This window comes from Tamandua tetradactyla, chromosome 3 (genome assembly GCF_023851605.1).
Source record: "Tamandua tetradactyla isolate mTamTet1 chromosome 3, mTamTet1.pri, whole genome shotgun sequence".
Taxonomy (NCBI): domain Eukaryota; kingdom Metazoa; phylum Chordata; class Mammalia; order Pilosa; family Myrmecophagidae; genus Tamandua; species Tamandua tetradactyla.
In genome coordinates, this window is record NC_135329.1 from 213516972 (window position 1) to 213536355 (window position 19384).

At 39.7% G+C, this 19384-nt stretch overlaps 1 protein-coding gene across 3 annotated transcripts in view; it reads right to left on the bottom strand.

The window, feature by feature from the left end:
* The window catches only part of DRC11 (dynein regulatory complex subunit 11), a 237563-nt gene that overhangs the window by 191200 nt on the left and 26979 nt on the right, over nucleotides 1–19384 (bottom strand). The window lies entirely within an intron of this gene.

The following is a 19384-nucleotide window of genomic DNA, read 5'->3' on the forward strand; positions in this document are numbered from 1 at the left end:
GGCCATTCCACCATTCTATCAATCCAGCTACTTCTGGATGATGGGGAACATGGTAAGACCAGAGAATTCCATGAGCATGAGCCCATTCCCACACTTCATTTGCTGTGAAGTGCATTCCTTGATCCGAAGCAATGCTGTGTGGAATACCATGATGATGGATAAGGCATTCTGTAAGCCCACGGATGGTAGTTTTGGCAGAAGCACTGCGTGCAGGGAAAGCAAACCCATATCCAGAGTATGTGTCTATTCAGTTAGAACAAATCGCTGTCCCTTCCATGAAGGGAGTGGTCCAATGTAATCAACCTGCCACCATGTAGCTGGCTGGTCACCTTGGGGAATGGTGCCATATCAGGGGCTGAGTGTGCGTCTCTGCTGCTGGCAGATTGGGCACTCAGCAGTGGCTGTAGCCAAGTCAGCCTTGGTGAGTGGAAGTCCATGTTGCTGAGCCCATGCATAACCTCCATCAATGGGCTTACAGAATGCCTTATCTATCGTTATGGTATTCCACATAGCACTGAATCTTAAAAATGGGTTTTTATGAATGGTTTTCTACTCTGACTGGACTCAAAGGTATTAAGGACTCTGATTCCCATAATCAGAATGACACTCCCAATCCATGGAGTGAGTTGGGAAGAGATCGTCAAAATATCACCATTCGATTCTCCTAATGCTTCGCTTATACGAAGCCAGGCTCTGGGGGATAATGTTTTTGACATCTTTAAAACTAAAGAAATAAGAGGAAGAGATGATTTGACATCATCTCTGATGATGTGGAATAAGAGCATAATTGATGTGGAAATAAGAGCTATAGAAATATTGGCTCATTGTTGTTAGATACACTGGCTACATTAAGGAGTGAAAGGGATGGGCTTAAGGCTTCAAACAAGAAGCTTAAGCACCGTTTGACAGTTGTAGAAGTTTCTATGAGTATCCTGAAGGAAAATCTTATTTCCTGTAGCTGTAGACTTGAGATCTCTGAAAATCAGACTCAGAATCTTATTGTTAGAGTAGCAACTTTACAACGTAAACTGAGATCTCAATGTTGCATGGTGTTTGCCATTAAAGCGAGGGCACTGATTGGAAAGGAGTGGAACCCCGAAAAATGGGGTGGTGTCATATGGATTGATACTGATGTCCGGGGTGAGGTTGAAACCCTAGGTCATGCTGCGTCTTCTCTAGATAAGCCTGTAATAGTCTGCCCTAAGGACACAGCAACCCCACTCCTGGTACCAAGGTATATTAGTTAGGGTTCTCTAGAGAAACAGAATTAACAGGGAGCACTTGCAAATATAAAATCTATAAAAGTGTCTCATGTGACTGCAGGAATGCAGAGTCCAAAATCTGCAGGGCAGGCTGTGAAGCCGATGATTCCGATGGAGGGTCTGGACGAACTCCACAGGACAGGCTCACCAGCCAATGAAGGAAGGAAACCTGTCTCTTCTGAATCCTCCTTAAAAGGCTTCCAGTGATTAGACTGAGCATCGCTCACTGCAGAAGACACTTCCCTTGGCTGATTACAAATGGAATCAGCTATGGATGCAGCCGACGTGATCATGATCTAATTCTATGAAATGTCCTCATTGCAACAGACAGGCCAGCACTTGCCCAACCAGACAAACAAGTACCACCACTTGACCAAGTTGACACACGAACCTGACCATGACACACTATATTTTCTTCACGGTGTCCACCTCCATCTTTAGAGGTACAGAGAGGCTGTGGCTGCCCCACTGAAGAGATGGGGAGGGTAAGGCTCAAGGCTGAATGACTCCCACCAGCTTTCCTGCTCTTTCTTTCTCTGGTGACACCCGCTGCGCTGTTAACACGTGTGCACTCACGTGCATTTTTGGGCACAGACTTGCTCTGACAAAAATACATCTGGGCCATTTGTAGCTTCTTTCTCCAGTTACTTTCAAATTTAAAGGTTACCATATACTCAGGTCCTATGTTAATGAGCAGCTTTTCCTTTGGGCCAAATCATCTCTTCCTCTTTAGTATCTCTGTCTGGTCATAGTGAATTCAAATTTGGTAACTCTCCACATAAACAGCAACTCATTTAAAAATAAATTACGAATATTAAAGGGAGACAGAGAACACCATAAAATACTCTATACCGAAATACATCAGCTGTAGAATAATGCATCTTAATGAAGGCTTCCCATGTGAATAAACCATTATGTTTACAAGCTTCCCACAGTTAATGACCCAGAACTGGATAACGAAACCTACATTTATAGCAAGGTCCTCTGTCAGCAAAAATATACATATTAATAATTGATGTTGCTGTAGAAATAGGACATCATATGATGTTTCCTGAGTTTGTGGGGAAATAGCACTACACGGCCCATTAACTGGAAATGCTTATCTAATGTTTGATGGGCTTTGCCTTTAAAAATCCTTGTTCCAATTAGTAAAATCAAAGGGACAGCTGTCCAAAGCAAAATTTGTTCAATTTATCAGTCACAAATATACTTGCAAATGAGTGATTTAATGCTGGAAACTTTCTCGAGAAGCGCATGGTCCTGGGGTGGGGGGTCACTTCCTCGTGGAGCAGTGAGGGAAAGTGAAATGATTGATTCCAAGCAAACGACCATCTTGTGGATTCTCACAGAGCTGTAAATGCAGGGATCAGTGAGCTCTGTACACCCCTACCCCTGTCGCCAGTGCCCATTAGAGGGCACTCAGGGCGGCCCCTCGGGCACAGCACTGGGCTTGCGCCAGGCGCTTCTTGTGATCATTTCCACCCCAAATGCCTCCTGCTGCTGAGTGAAAAGTGGTCTGCCATTTTCCATTTCAGGATTGTGTGGAGGGTGGGGTGGTAGAGGAGGCTTCTCAGTTTATTAAAACAACCCATTTTGTTTCAACATTTCATTTCCGAATAATATATCTGTGTTTATACAAATATACATATTCACACAGATGAACCTGGTGAGAGGAGTGGAAGAAAAATTGCACAGAGTACTCAATCCTACGGTTTCCTTTTGCCCTCTGATCACAGTAAAGCTGTGGCAAGTGTCTATTTTAGGATGCTGCAATTTTAGTGGCACTTCATTTGCTACTTTTGGGTCCTGCTTTCTTTAAAGCTGCTTTACAATAAACACTTGGATGGTACTAAAAGTGTGCTAGGTACTATTGTAAGTAGCTTACAAATATTAGCTAATTTCTCATAACTGGAGAGAGGCGCTATTATTTTCATGTTATAAACAGGGAGATGAAGGCACAGAGAGGTTGAGGAACTGGCCTGGCGTCAAACAGCCAGGAAGTGGTAGGCTGGGCCTTCGACCTGAGGCGTCCATCACAGAGGTTGTTTTTACCGGCTGGGCTCTGCCACCCCTCTTCCCTGATGGATTCCCTCCGGCTTGACGCATTTTGTCTGAAAATTGACTTTTTTATTGGTACTTGAGAGCCTAATTTTAACAGCCTTATTTCAAGTTCACAAATTTGAGTAGTAAATGACAACATGGACCAAGAGAATTTCCATTTTAAAATCATTTGCACATGTATTTGATGTAACAACTTATTTTGAAATATTTTGACCTTTGTCACAGAGAAAAGTTATCTGATAATTATTCTTGATAATTTTCCAATGTATGCAATCATGCAGTTATGGTGACAATGCACTGTAATTTTCCAAGACAATTAACAGCGGCCACTTATTGAAAGCACGTGGTGTCCGAATCCCCGGCTGAGTAAGCCCTTGGTCTCTCAGCTCAACCTGGCAAAGAGACAGCACCGCCCTGATCTTCCAGGAGAAACGGGGGCTCGAGGGAGGGTGAGCCGCTCAAACCCGCCCTGGCACCGGGCAGGGCTGCGCTGGGTCCCTGCGGTCTGCCTGCAGCGCCCCCGCCCCCGGGCCAGCCCCGACAGAGGCTTCCCCTCCCCATCAGCTGATCCCCGGTAAGGGCCGACTCAGCCATCGGAGCTGCTGCAGGGCGGCACACGGACTCATTTCGCAGACGCTCCCTTCAAGCACTAAAACAAATCAAAACCCTCAAAACCACAAGTCACGGCGAATCCGTATTTTAAAATGCGATTTATTTTTTTGGAAACAAAATTACACTTTCCATCAAATATAATGGTGAATGCACATGATGAAGCTGGATGTCTAGTTTTTGGTTAAAAAATAAAAGGGTGGTCGTAAACGCGCGTAACTTATTTTGATCCTCCTCATCTTAGCTTTGACAGCAGTTCTACAAAGGAGCCCCTGCACACTGAGAGTAATGGAAGCAAGGTTCCAAGGTGCAGGTGTTCCCCAAGCTGGGTCCCGAGAAGGGGGCTGCACACCTTTGGGCACCTAAGGCCTTACCCGGGGTTGTCTGCTAACAAGAAAAAAGTCTAATTTATTGACAAAAGATTAATCTAGACTATAGCTTGTTTCATGCCAGAAGTTGCTAGTGAACAGGGTTTTATGGGGCTGTTAGGATTTAGCTGATATGTTTAAAAGTGACAGGTCTTCCTCTTTAATGAGTATGCCCACCCCGTGTTCTTTATTATCATGTGAACACTGATATTTTCAGGGCAGCATAAGATATGTGATGGTCGTGACTGCAGGACAAATCATTTCAGAGGGATCCCCAGAATGAAAAGTATCATGTTCCTTACATTTCCTTCTTCTTGATCTACTCCATTGGTTCTGCCAATTAAAATAACTGAACATGAATTTTCAGAGTGCTATTTATTTTCCCTTGTCGATTTTAGAATATAAATATTTAAAATCACAGTATTCCCCCCAAATTACATGACAATGGTAAAAGAAACATTTGGTCAAGAATTGAAGGCACAATGCTGTCTCTTGCACTAATTCTGGTTTCAGTTAACTAAATAGTCACTCCTGGAAACCTGCCAAGCATCTCAGAAAGACAAAAATATAGTTTTGATCAGATAAGTCCTGGTTGATATATTAGCATATTATAATAATATGATATAATATTGATAGAACATCTATAATATGATATAACAGGAAAATGAAATTTTTAAATAGACCAACAATATCTTAATCACTGCATAGTGGATAAAGTATATTCAATTGAAAACATTTCCTGGATTTGGGGTAATGGATTTTTACGGTTATAGGCCAGTGAACAGAAGGTACCATTCTTTTAAAAATTAAATCCATATATTTCTCAATGGTGTAAAATTTCAACAGAATATGAAATAGCAAGAGAAGACAAAAACTTTGGAAAAAAGCAAACTGAAGAAAGCCACATTTAATATAAAACAGACAAACCAATCTTCATACTATGTAAACTGTGCACAGTTGGGAAATTAATACAAACTTCTTAAATTTGAGCTAACTAAATTTAAACTAGAAAGTAAAACTGAACAATTATAGTAAAATAGAATTTCTCACGTTCTGGTTCTGCTTTATGTATATTTCTAAACGACAGCATTCTTCTAAGTCTTTGAGAAAAAACATGCAATTCCATCTTTATATGGTTTCAGTGTAAACTGTTAGGACTTGAGGTGAAAAACAGTATTTGGCTGCTCCCTAAGTTTCTGGTATGTTGCACATAGTAGAAATTCAATAAATATAGCCCAAATTAAATTAAATAGAAATTCAATTGAATGGAAATTATTGATTCAAAACTACCACTAATGTAAAATTTCATGTTGAACTTAGATTGAAACTTTTGGCAGCTAATAAGTACATTTTTAAACATAGAAAATTGGAACTAACTCCAATTTTATAACTGTATTTTAAATCCATATGCCTTTTAAGGGCACTGAGCAGAGAAATGATATCATATCATTGCCTATTCATCTATCCAAATTCACCAAACAATTTGGAGCTCTTAGGTGGAAAAGCTAATAACACGCTATTGCTGTTCGTTTTTTTGCAGGGGAGGAGTATGTAATATTTTTCTAATTAAAGTAAAATTTGAACATTTTAGAAAAAACAAACAAAATCACAGCTTCCCTCCCACCCCACCCAAAAAAATCTTCCAAAGTCCCCACATTAAACAAACACTATTCATGGTACATTTTCTTTCTTTCCTCTATGTGTGCATAAAACCATGTAATTCTGACTCCTGAGTTTTCATCTTGAGCATCTTCATGCCATCAAAAATGAATTGTAAACATATTTTTTAATGGCGGCATGTTGCTACATTATGTGGGCCCACATAAATTATTTAACTATATCCCTAATCTAGAATATGTTGGTTATTTTGATTTTTTCACTGTTAAAAAGAACACTGTGGGGAAATTCTACATCCATAAATCTCTGTTTGCATTTCTGATGATTTTCTTAAGATAGAACTAAAGTTGGGGGTGGGAAGATATCAATAGTTTAAGGATCTTGTTGCACTTTGTAATTGGCTTTCAGAAAGGAAGAATTAATTTAACACAATTGTGTATGAAAACAAGCACACTCTCATCAATAATTGTTGCTTAGAAACACTTTTTTTTTTGCTAATAAGACAGATACAGTTCACCTTATTTCATCGATTCTAAGCTGCCTGTTTTTTATTTTCATTGTTTAACAGATCTGAAATTAGGGAAGGAAGCAAGTTACAGTAAGTGGGGAAAACTTAGTTATTTAATTTCCTAATAGCACATGAAACAAGATGCATCTTACAGACAATGGCACAGCTGCAACGAAATCTGGTAGCATCTCATTTTATTTTTGTATTTTTTTGACCACTAGTTTTTAGCCCTGATTTGTGAAGAACCATTCATTTCAGCATACACTTCAGTGTCCCGGTGAATTGTTAAATCTTTACCTATCAGTTCCTATTGATTCCATCAGCATGTCTAAACCTCTGAAAAGCAAAAGGTGGGCAGGGCTGCCAAGGAGATTCCAAATTCCAAAAATAAGTGTTGGCTTATTTATGAATTCCAAGATCAGGAAAAATCAAGAATGTAGGTAATAAAATCAAGATGTTTCTTAAATCACATCAGCCATTCTGAGATGATGTACAACAATTTTTAAGATAGTAAAGCTTGGGCATCTCAATTTGAGACCTCAGAAACACGTGTGGAGTGGTATCACATCCCTTTACCAGGAAACTAGGATTTTCCAAGTTTCCAAGTGGAGTTGAATTCTTTCCTCAAAAAAAGTAGTTCACATTTTCCAATTCTGTGCTGATGACACAGGTACTACACACAGATAAAAACTGTAGGTAGGATGAGGGGCCTCAATAAGATGCAATCTTTTCTAAAATGAAATATGTTTACAACTTCATTCATAATTTAGAATGTGCCATTATACAACTGACGAAAATTATATAGTAATACTGGGAAGATGATACTAAATTATATCTTATCTATACTTAATAATATCAATGATGAAGTATTTTCCTTTGTTTTGAATCCTAAAATTCTAGAAAAGAAAATTTAATATTTACCCAACAAGATATAATGAAATTATGGCTTAAATAGTCTTGTTTTTGGTTGAAAACCTAACAAAGGAATCTGATGGGCCCCACCCCCTACCACGTGTCACCTTCGTAATGATGACCACTTATTTCTTTTCTCTAGAAGTAAGAGGAAATGCAGTACTCAAAAATTAAACATAAAGGTAAAGCATAGCATAAGAAAACCATATCCCTATGACAGTTAAAAATATAAACTACATTATTTTTTCAATTCTTACATTATTCTCTGCACTTCTACTGTTAGAAATAGGAACAAAAGAACCGTCACACAATTCTGTTTTTACCCTACTGAGATTTACATTTGATAATAAGTACATAGAATTGGAAAATGTACTGTAAATTGCCTATTATTTAACTTTCTATTTCAAAAGTTACACACAAATTGTTTTAGTCTTGACTCATATCTATTTCCCTTTTAATATAACTTTGACCATGCATTTACAGCAATTCTTTAGACCTAAACATATGTTGATTATTGAAAGATGTTAGAATAAGCAAAAGAGTAAACGTAGAGTCATAACCATATCCTACATTTCACAGTATACAGAGAAACTCTAAAACATCACTTTAAAGATATGCAATGTGATATTTTAATTATGTTAACTATTTTGGGGCTCCCTTATTGTCTCTAATTTCCGATGTGAGTTATCTAGACATTGTGAGCTTTGCTGACATTCTTACTTCTTTTCTCAGCAAAGAAATTCCAAGTGTTGGAACCACTGGGCAAAAAGGTGCAGGTGTTTTTAATGTCTGTAGTGAGTACAGACAAGGAAAGGGGTGGGGGGCCCCCTCACAGCAGTCCCTGACTGTACTTGTCCCGGCTGGAGTCCTTGTCCAGACTGGCTGTCATCACAACTCTCTTTTTCCTTTTGATAGTATAGACTTGAAAATACAGTTTTACTTTCTTTATTAATAAACTAATTTTTTTTTCATATGGCTGTTAGCTGTTCACATTTTTGTGAACTATGTCTTTTATTCCCCTTTTAATAGACTATCAATCATTTTATCATTGCCATTATTGGATTTTAACAGTTCTGAACGTATGTTAAGGCTTGATGGATTTATACATGTGTACACGCCCTCGTCACCATCATCCAGCTGGTCATTTAGAACATTTCAGCACCCCAGAAAGTTCCTTGTGTCCTGGAGCCCTTTCCAGGCAAGAACCTCCACTCTAGAGGCAGCAGCTCTTCTGACTTCTAGTTCCTTATCACTACTCCTTCCACAACAAATTACTTAAGCTAGTGGCTTACAGCAACACACGAGTGCGCAATCTCACAGTTCTGGGGGTCAGAAGTCCACTCTCGGTCTCACTGCGCTAAAATAGCGTGTTGGCAGTGCTGCATGTCTTTCTGTAAGCTCTAGGGAAGAAGGGGGTTCCTCACCTTTTCCAGCTTCTAGAAGATGCCACAACTCTGGCTCATGCCCCTCCTCTCCCTTCAAGGCCAGCAATGGCTGGTTGAGTCCTCCTTAGGCTGCTGCCAGCACTCTGACCATTCTCTCATCTTCTGCTTCCCTCTTCCATGTATAAGGACCTTGTAATTACCTCGGCCCACCTGGTGGGTTGAGGACAATCTCCTCCCCTCAAGGTCTGTACCCTTGCATCTGAAGAGCTCCTTCTGGCACACAGGTAACATGCACACAGGTTCCAGCGGCCAGGGGGGCAGCCCCTTTTGGAAGGGGAGTTCTTCTGCCACAATCACTGCTAATTAATTAGGCTCTTAAGTCATTATATAAACAGAGTCATATAATATATACTCTTTGGTGTCTGACTTCTTTCACTCAACCTTTTTTCTGCAAGATTCATCCAAGCTGGTACATCTGTCTGTATTTCATTCTTTTTCATTGCTATGTAGTATTCTATTGTATGTATTTACCACAATTCATCCATTTATATTATTAATGGACATTTGGGCTTGTTTTCAGATCTGGACCATAACCATGAGAATTTTGGTCCATGTATTTTAGGAATATAAGCATCCATCTGGTGTAAACCCAAGGGTGGCATTGCTGGCTTACAGGGTAGGTGTGTGCTTAGCTTTATTTTAGTCAGCACTGCAAATATTTCACCTAAATAATTGTTTAAATTTACACTCTCAGCAGCAATATCTAAGAATACCAGTTGTTTCACATCCTTGAACTCTCAGTATTGTCTTTCTTTCTTAAAGTTAGCCATAATGATGGGTGTGTAGCGGTATCTCGATGTGGTTTAATTTGTATTTCTTTGAAGACCAACAATCTTGAGGTCCTTTCTCGTAGGTTTTTTGGCCAGACTGATATCCTCTTTTAAACCATGTTTTCAAATATTTCAACCATTTAAAAAGTTGGATTTTATTTTTCTTAATTGATGCATAGCAGCTATTACAATGTCATGGATACCATACTAGAGGCACACAATACCAGATTTGAAGAGACAGAAGAAAGAATAAGCGATATAGAAGACAGGATAACTGACTTCAAAGACTCAAAACAGCAAATGGCAAAAAAATGGAAAAAATTTAATAGGAACTCAGGGAAATGATACACAAAATAAAGCACACAAATAGAAGAATCAATGGTGTCCCAGCAGGAGAAGAGAGGAGTAAAGGGCTAGGAAGAGTAGTTGAGGATATAATGCAGGAAAACTTCTCAACCTTCATAAAGGATATAAATATACAAATCAAAGAAACCCAAAGAACTCCAAACAAAATAAATCCAAATAGGCCTTCCCCAAGGCACATACTAATCAGTCTGTCAAATGTTGAAGAAAAGCAGCAAATCCTGAAAGCAGCAAGAGAAAAACAATCTACTGCATACAAGGGAAATCAAATAAGATTGAGTTCAGACTTCTTGACTAGGCGAGAAGGCAGTGGTATGATATATTCAAGATCCTGAAAGAGAAAGACTTCCAGCCAAGAATTCTGTACCCAACCAAATTGTCCTTTAAAATTGAGGGAGAGATTAAAGCTTTCACAGACAAAGAAGTCCTGAAAGAATTTGTCAACAAGAGATCAGCCCTACAAAAAATACTAAAAGGAGTTCTGGCTGAAAAAAAAAAGACGGAAGAGGAAAGTCTGGTGGAAGGCACAGAACTGAAGAGTACCACTAAGGGTAATTTAAAGAATACAAGAGTAAGAGGGGAAAAAATGTATAGATCTGACAAATAAATAAATAAAAAATAAGATACTGGAATCAAGAAATGCCTTTTTAGTAATAATTTAAATATTAATAGGCTAAATTTACCAATTAAAAGATACAGATTGGCAGAATGGATTAAGATACATAATCCAGCTATATGCTGCTTACAAGAAACTCATCTTAGATACAGGATACAAATAGATTAAGTGAAAGGATGGAAAAAGATCTTCCACACAAGTTGTAACCAAAAGAAAGCAGGAGTAGTGTTCTAGTTTGCTAGCTGCCAGAATGCAATATAACAGAAACAGAATGGCTTTTAAAAAGGGGAATTTAATAAATTGCAAGTTTACAGTACTAAGGCTGAGAAAATGTCTGAATTAGAACAAGTCTATAGAAATGTCCAATCAAAGGCATCCAGGGAAAGATACCTTGGTTCAGGAAGGCTGACGAAGTTCAGGGTTTCTCTCTCGGGTGAGAAGGCACACGGTGAACACAGACACAGTTTCTCTCTCAGCTTTAAGGGCACATGGCGAGCACGGCATCATCTGCTAGCTTTCTCTCCTGGCTTCCGGTTTCATGAAGCTCCCCGGGAGGCGTTTTCCTTCTATATCTCCAAAGGTCGCTGGCTGTGGACTCTCTGCTTCGTGGTGCTGCAGTATTCTCTGCTCTCTCTGACTCTCCTTCATTCTCCAAAATGTTTCCTTTTTTATAGGACTCCAGAAACATATCAAGACCCACCCAAATGGGTGGCGACATGTCATCACCTAATCCAGTTTAACAACCACTCTTGATTAAATCACATCTCCAGGGAGATAATCTGATTACAGTTTCAAACATATAGTATTGAATAGGGGTTATTCTGCCTTTACAAAATGGGATTTTGATTAAAACATCGCTTTTCTAGGGTCCAAACATCCTTTCAAACCAGCACAAGTAGCTATACTAATATTGGACAAAACAGACTTTAAATGTAAAGACATCATAAGAGACAAGAGATAGGTGAACCATCAGCTAATGAGGCTGAACTCCAATGTAAGGGACTAGATAGGAGCAAAGGTGATTCTCTAGTGGGTCTAGAAGTAATATTACCATACTGAAGATGAACAAGATTGAAAAGGGTACTATAGACCTACGTATCCCACTGACACACTAGAAATACAAATGAGTTCTTGTAAGAATTACTTCAAAGATAAGATTCTCGTATAAAAAGTGTTTAAGTCCAGGGAAAACTGCTATTGCATGCTATGAGCTATGTTCAAAAGGAAACCATCAGCATTACCACAGCAACAGCAGAGGTAAATAATGGGGTGAGGAACAAGAGTTAAGAGGAGGTTTAGAGTTCCTGTTTGGTGAGGGTGTGTTTATTCGTTTTCTGGATCTCGGGAATAATGAAATTATCTCAAATTGAGAATGCTGATGGACTATGGACTTTGGGCCTTCTACATGATGCCAGATGAATGCAGGTGGCTGCAGGACGTCCTGATGGAGAAGAAGAGTGGCGAACGATGGTGTGCACTTAGGAACAAAGACTGTGCAGCTACAAAAAGGAACACTGTTGGGAGGCATGCAACAATGTGAATGGACACTTGGGACATGTGGTGAGACAAAATAAGCCAGATAAAACAACAACAATGGAATGGTCACGTTTAGAAAATGATCATAAGAAAACAGGGGCCTAGATTGTAAGCTTTTAAAGCAGACACATTAAGTCTGGAGTGGTGATTATTATTTCTGGATTCTGAGAGGCTGTTTTTTATATATAACCTGATATTTAGAGATAAGAATGAAGCCAAACAGGTTGGGGTTAAATTAATTCAGAACATGGGGTAAGGAAGATAGTGTCTATATTTTAGAACCACACATACTCTTTGAGACCAATGGAGGAAAGGTTTATTTGGTCTGGAACTGAAATTTTCTATAGTGCATAATCCAATTCAACCTATCTGTATAGCTCATTTGAACAACTGAAACACAGAGAGCACAGAATGAGAAAGAGGTCCTTTAATCCTATATAGATTATTGTATTGCTTGGAAACATCTTCGAGTATATTAACCAGATAATCAAAAAGTATTGGCAAAGTTCCCTGAGAGAGGGAAGAAAGATTATGGAACTATTAAACCTTATCATCAGGGAATCCCCTGATACTGTGCCAAACTTCAGGGATACCCAAGTCAATAGGCCATGCCCTTGATCATGAGGCTTACTCTTGCGAAGTTTATGTAGGCAATATAGAAGCTTAGACTACCTATAGGCATGCCTAAGAGTTACTTCTGGAGGACTTCCATTGTTGCTCAGTTGTGGTCTGTCTTTCTATGACCAACTCTGCAAGTGAAATCATTGCCCTCCCCGCCATGTGGGACATGATATCCGGGGCTGAAAGTGTCCCTGGAGATGTGGGAGAGAACTCCCAGGGATGAATATGGACCTGGCATCATAGGATCAACAATTACAGCCTGACCAAATGGGAGAACAGAAGTGTAATTAATAAAGTATCAGTGGCAGAGAGAGTTCAAATAGAGTTGAGAGGCTACTCTGGAGGTTGCTCTTACACAAGCTTTGGGTAGACCTTGCTACCTATCATAACCTGCCAACCCCCAACCAGGACCATTCCAGCCAATCCTAAAGAACACCTTTAAAGAATCCTAAAGAACAATTTATAAGATTCCACAAGGGTTCCAAGCACTAGAGTATCTTGCCAAAAACCTACAACCTCCAGATGGGTCCCTGGTCCAGATAACTCCTGACACCTAGCCCAGCCTCTCCAGAACATCAGATAGTTCCATCTCCCTACCCCATATTACTGACAGACCCATCCAATATAAAAAATTTAGAATTGCCTTAGCCCAAACAACCCCAATGACAGGTTTGGAAAGATCAAAGGTGATGGTGGAATTATACATAGAAGATAGGATTTAACAAATGAAGAAGAATACTGAATCATTAAATTGATACCTCTTTTTGTCTCCAGTATTTTATAGCAGCTAGAAGTAAAAACTTAAAATTGTGAAATTGTAACCCATGTCAAAGTCTGAAATATGTTCAACAATTAATTGTGGTGCTGTGCTTGGAAATTTATAGCTTTTTTTGTATATATATTATTGCTCAAAAAAAAAGAAGAAAAAAAAGTTGATTGTGATGATACAAAAGTATTTAAGCCCTCTAGGCTCCTATATTTTGGAGCAGCTAGAAGGTAAAATCTGAGAGGATCATATGGTAGCCCATGACAAGCTCTGGGATCTGTCCTATAACCACTTGTTGAAGAGTGCTTTGAAAACTATTGCTTTTTTATTTCTTTGCTTTGTATGTATGTTATACTATACAATAAAAAAAGTTTAAAAAAATGTTATGGATAGAGATGTCTGCCAAATATGCGTGTGTGTGTGTGTACTTGTGTGTGCGTGCACATAACAAATGTCTCCTCCCTGTGACCTGTCCTTTTACTCTTTTAATAGTATCTTTTGATCAACAGATGTTCTTAATTTTAAAGAAGCTTAATTTATCAATTTTTATGTTTTTTTTATGCCCTACTTAAGTAATCACTGCCTATATAAGACCGTGAAGGCATCCTCCTAGAGGACTGGTTACTTTAGCTTTTGCTTTTATGCCTATGACCTCTCTAGACTGATAAGTAGGGGTTAAGGTTAATTTTCTCCCTGTGGACATCCAGTTGACCCAGCATCATTCACTGGGAAGACACCCTTTTCCTATGCACCGCCGTGGAGGCTTTGTGTGAACCAGGAGAAAGGACATGTATGTTTCTGCACTCATCGGTTTTCATGTTCCATTTGTCTGGCCTTGTCCCAACAGTATATTGTCTTAATACTGAAACTTCATACTAAGTCTTGGCATCTGTTAGGGTAAGTCTTCTAGCTTGTTCTTTAATAGTTTCTTGGCTATTCTGGGTCCTTTGCATTTTCATAGAAATTTTAGAGTCAGATTGTTAATTTCCCAAAAATACCAGCTATAATTCAGTTTGGGATTACATTAAATCCCTAGATATGGGGAGAATTTATAACTATATTGCATCTTGTGAACATAAACATGGTATATTCCTCCATCGGTTTAGGTGTTTAACTTCTTTCATTAATATTTACTAGTTTTCAAGGTGGACGTCTGGCACACCTTTCGTTAGATTTGCTCCTTGTAACTTGAACTTTTGATACTATTTTTCATCTGTTGGCCGTACTAAATAAAAAAAATAATAAATTTTTGTATATTGACCTTCTACTCAGTAATTTCCCTAAGTTAGCTTATTTTGTATAATAGTTTATAGATTCATTTGGTTCTTCTACATACACAATCATGCCCTCCAGACGTAATGACAGCTTTATTTCTTCTTTCTCAGTCTCAATACATTTTCTTTTTATTGTCTTGTTACACTGGCTAAAACCACCAGCTAAACGTGGACTAGAAGTGGTCACAGTGTCCATCTCTGTCTTATTCCTAACTCCAAGAAAAAGCATTCAATATTTTAGGCCGTGGGTTTTTAAATCTTTGTGCCAATTTTAAGGGTATTATCTCTCAGCTTTGAACCCATCCTTCTCCACATTTCTCTGTGATTCTATGGCTGGCCCTCAGTAAACAACCCTCTAAGTTGGTAGCTGGCTCAGTGTTACAGTCTATGAAAAGGAGGTGCCAGAGGAAAATGAGACGGCAGGAGGAGAAAGAAGGGACTTGCTCTTTGCTGTCTGCTCCTGAGCCATCCTCACCTTGTCTTCATTCTGACAGTGGATGTGCATCCCCAGAGCCAGCAGCACCTGAATCCCGGGTACAGCTTCTCCATCCTCACAGCTGCAGCACCAGCTGCTTAGTGACCCCTGCTGAGAGGGTGGGGTCCTCACCCTCCAGGGACCCGACTCCAAACTCAGAGACATCAGCACAAGCAGACCCGTGCCACTGCTGCAGCGTCTGGGGCCCAGGCTTATGGGGTCTCTTCCGGGTTAGAGATGCCAGCACTGCTCAGCAGCGCCCTCTCCAGAGGTGTGAGTTTCAACTGCCAGGGAAACCCTCCCCAAGCTTAGAGGTTGTATTATTTCCCTTTTCCCTTTGCTCCCCCAGACCCAGCTGCTTCCTGTGGTTGCTGACTCTGTCATATGTTAGGGTGCTCTCTAAGTTTTGCCTTCTCAGTTACTTAGTTAACAAATCTTCATGCCTCACTAACAATTCTTGGTATTGAATTCTCACCATTTAAATATTAAGTTGATGTTAAGTGTTAATTAGCTGTTACTAAATTCTCTCCATTTAAGTAAGTGGTGTGATTTCTATGTCCAGACAAGACACTTTCTGATACAGAAGATGGTACCAGAAATGGAGCTAGGAAACTCAGGGTTGGTTTGGTTATACCTTTGGACTGGAATGCAGTACTGAGCTCTTTACTAATGGAAATGCTAGCAATCCCTGCATATAGTGGCATAAACCACCACTGGTTGTTTACAATGAGGTACCTATGGAAGCAAGAGCCTTGGGAGACCAAATGAATGTTGTACTTGATTGTTATAGAAATAATAATTTCAACTTCTTTAGTATGGAATGGAATTTTCTAAGGGCCCTGGAGCACCAAAAGAAAGAAGATGTCAAGTTCAGGTCTTAAACTTTCAGCTTGAGCCACAGTTCAAGAACCAGAGAGCTTCTATACAACAGTATCCATAAATTAATTCCTTATTTCTTATAGTCACAAAGCTAAAACTGCTGAAAATCAATCACGGATTTTGTTGTGCAGAATGCAGAGTTACAATACAATTTGAATTCACAGCCTTAGCCAAGTTTCTCACATGGAAATCAAAACTTAGAATGTGTTCATGTGAAGAGATTCAAATGAAATTAAGAAACATGAAAATACCACATCACTCTGAGCTTCCCTTGCCAGCAGAAATAGCCTGCCCTCCTATGCCTTCCTTTATGAAAAAAACCTCAGTAATAACCTTCACTGCAAGGGGGTACCTATTTGCCTCAAGATGCAACCCAACCACTCTTCGCTGCCTTTGGAACCATAACTAATTTAACCCTTTTGACCCATAGGATGTTAATAATTGATACCGACAAAAGCCCTGAGACTGTGTATGGGAAAGGACACTGAGGGTGTCTGATCAAAGAAGATGAGTCTACTCTGGCCCAGCTGATATTGTTGGTAGGAATGCACCTACCTGAGCCTCTCGACACACTGTGCTAGTCTGGGAAGTTTGGGGGCAGCTTTAGCATTTTAGGTTGTTGGCGGACTGAAACGCAGACTTAACGGGGTCTACATTTAATAAGCTGGGATGACGGAATGCCACTGTCATGATACAGAGGGGGCACCTGGAAGGCTTAGGAAGATGGGCACGTTGGAATGGACTTGCCACGTACAACTTGCATACCTTCTCCCCAAACAACCACTTGTGCTGAGGGGACCCGGAGAACACTTCCTTAATGGAGGTAGAGAGAAATACATTGTAAGGGGAGGACTGTGTCTGGAAAGCATGTAGGCCAGGTGTGGTGTGCAAGATGCTACCATCTGTTTCCAGCAGGGATGATGGGATCCTGTAGCTAAGTCTTGTCTGCATTTATCAGTAAAGAATAGAGGGAAAGATTAATTGTTCAAGTGCCCCTAGGAGTGAAATAGATGTGTAGGTATTAAAACGTCGCTTGATCTATGTAAGGAAAAATATCCAATCTGGTGGCTAGAAACTTGAATAAAGGCTTCTCATCCTATTTCCAGACCTAAGTCAGTTTACAGGCTACTAAATTATCTGTTCAATAACTGGTGTGAATTTTATCTCATGATTAGACCCTGAGACGCATTATCAGAGAGAGGAAATACCCTTCTAGTCCTAGTTTGCTGAGAGCTTTTTTTATGATGGGCATTGAATCTTATTAAACACTTTCCCTCTATCCACTGAAATAATCATATAGCTTTCTCTTTTAATATGTGAAATACCAATTGGGTTTCAAATATCAAGCCATCCTTGAGTTCCAAGGATAAAACCTACTTGGTCAAGATGTATTATCCTTTTTGCATATTGCTGGATTTAATTTACTGATATTTTGTTTAGGACTTTCACATGTATGGTGAAAAGCCTAGACTTATCCTACACTTTTCTCTTTCTCTATATCCCACATCTGATCTAATAACAAATCATACTGGTTATACCTTCAATATAAATCCTGAATTTCATCCCAGCTCTCAAACGAAAGATGATTCCATTTTGCTTTGTTAGTTTTTGTCAAATGTCTTTTTTGTTATTTACTGAAATAACTGTATGGATCTATTCTTGTACTGAAATATATTAATTTCCTAATGGTGAACTTTTCTTACATCCTGAAACAAAATCTACATGATAACAGGGTCTTTGCTAATAATATACTACTCGATTAGAAGTGATAAATTTTTAGGGTGTTTTGTTCCATGCATTATTTTTTTATTTAGTCAGTTTGGGATCAGAAAAACGTATGTGAACTGAGTAAGCAGCATAAGAAATATTACTTCTTTAATTCTTAAAAAGGTAGTTCTATTAAGTAACATGGACCCATCACCCTTTGTGGGGAGAGAGGTGGAAATGAAGGTGAGGGACTGTGGAATCCTTGAAATTGAGGTACTAACGGATGCTACTTTAGGGAGTTATAAACTGGCGGCCCAGCTGGCACCTCTCAGGATCCACCATCACATGTACAGGGCATTCCCGGCACTGGTTGAGTAGGGAGGTGAGCCTCTGCAGGCCTGTTCTCGTGACATGTGGGCCCCTCTGTCACTTGGTTTTTGGCCTGGACTCCCCAAGGGTCTGTCTGAATCTCTTTGGTAACTGTGCTGCAATCTGAACATCTTCCCTCTTCCTCTCCCTTCCTCACCCCTTTCCTTCCAGGGGTCACACAGCACGTGGTATGATGTTCTTCCGCCCTTCTCTGGCTCCTTTTTATCCTTTACTGACGTTTCTCCCAGTAAGTCTCCGGCATATCTTACTTATCTTGGCACTTGCTTCTCACAGGACCCAAACTAACACAGGGCCTTTAATTTCTTTTCAGAATTTACCACACTGATTTGTTTATTTAGTTTTTTTTTAAATCTCTTCAGTCAGTTCAGATGTTTATATTTCCCTAAACAATCTTCACTTTGCACAGTACTGTCTAGTTTATCACCACACTTGTTCATGACCTTCTTAGTAGTTCTTTTTTAAATTTGTATCTGGTCATATGCTGTGGGTTTTCATTTTCTTTTCTTCTTTTCTGGATCAACCTTACTGAGCCTTGTATTTAATTAGTATTTTCAAAGTTTCAGTCCATGCCTTAGTCACTGCTACTTGTTTTATTCTTCTCATCTGGGCATTAAATGGGGGACACTAAGAAATACAATCTACTGCAACACACCCTAAGTAAATGTTGGAGCAGATTCCCCAAAGCCTCTCTCCTTCCTTCCTTTTTATTTATTACAGCATTTCTAATGTTCAATGAGCAAGTCCGCTCAGCAGACACGGCCCCACTGTGAATGGATGCCAGTCCTGGGAATAATCAGCCCCGAAGACAGTTGTGCAATGGGGACTCACAGCTGCCTCCAAATATTCGAGGGGTTGCAATGTGAGACAAGGTAAGATGTGCTCTGAGTTACCATGGGGAGCAGAATCATGACCAGTCAGCAGGACTGCAGGAGGCACATTTCAGTTGCATGAAAGGATGGAGCTTCTAACATGAAGTGGAATGGGCTGCCCTGGGAAGCAGGGGTTCTGTGTTCAGGAAGAGGCCAAACAGGCCTTCCTCAGAGGCCCTGGGCCAGATCATCCACATAATGCTGGAAGCCCCTTTCTTCTGAACAGACTCCAAGATGGGCCCTGCTTATCCCCACCTCCTCACACCCACCCTTGACTGAGGGCAGAATCTACCACTTGCTTCTAACCAGTAAAACACAGCACTTCCCTGAAAACAT